General features: G+C 40.4%; 1 pseudogene; it reads left to right on the top strand.

The window, feature by feature from the left end:
* Positions 1-273: 273 nt before the first annotated feature.
* Positions 274-526, top strand: LOC115285231 (annotated as a pseudogene).
* The last annotated feature ends 33 nt before the right edge of the window (positions 527-559 follow it).

The following is a 559-nucleotide window of genomic DNA, read 5'->3' as shown; positions in this document are numbered from 1 at the left end:
CCTCCCCTGCTCATGCTGTCTCTCTCTCTCTAAAATAAATAAAAACAGTAAAAAAAAAAAAGATAAAAAACAAAAAAACATTAAACAATAAGCAGATAATTGACTAATTTATAGCTTCCTTATCTATTCAGTAATTCATTACTCAATTTAAAGCTATACTTTAGAATCCCTCTGGTGATTACACCTGGCTTGGCCACTGCCCATGAGGTTAGACAGGCTGGATGGTGTCAGGCGGTGGCGATAGCTGGAGTGGTAGCCCTTTGTTGGTCCCAGTGACAATGGCAGTTTTCATGATGAGGTAGACATTGAGGGCTTCCAGTCTGATGAAGACTCAGTGATGTATTTCTACCCCTGCTTGTGTGGAGACGACTTCTCCACCACCAAGAAAGATTTGGAAACTGGGAAGGACGTGGCAGTGTGTTTTAGCTGTTCCCTCATTATAAAAGTCATTCCTGACCAAGGCCAGTTCATGTGTGGAGAAACAGTTCCAACTCCTTTGACCAACAAATAATTAGTTAAGTGCTGAAGAAAAATTTTAGGAATCCAAATGCTGAAAAGT

The sequence above is a fragment of the Suricata suricatta genome, unplaced genomic scaffold (genome assembly GCF_006229205.1).
Source record: "Suricata suricatta isolate VVHF042 unplaced genomic scaffold, meerkat_22Aug2017_6uvM2_HiC HiC_scaffold_56450, whole genome shotgun sequence".
NCBI classification, from domain to species: Eukaryota; Metazoa; Chordata; class Mammalia; order Carnivora; family Herpestidae; genus Suricata; species Suricata suricatta.
This window is presented reverse-complemented; position numbering and strand designations above follow the sequence as displayed.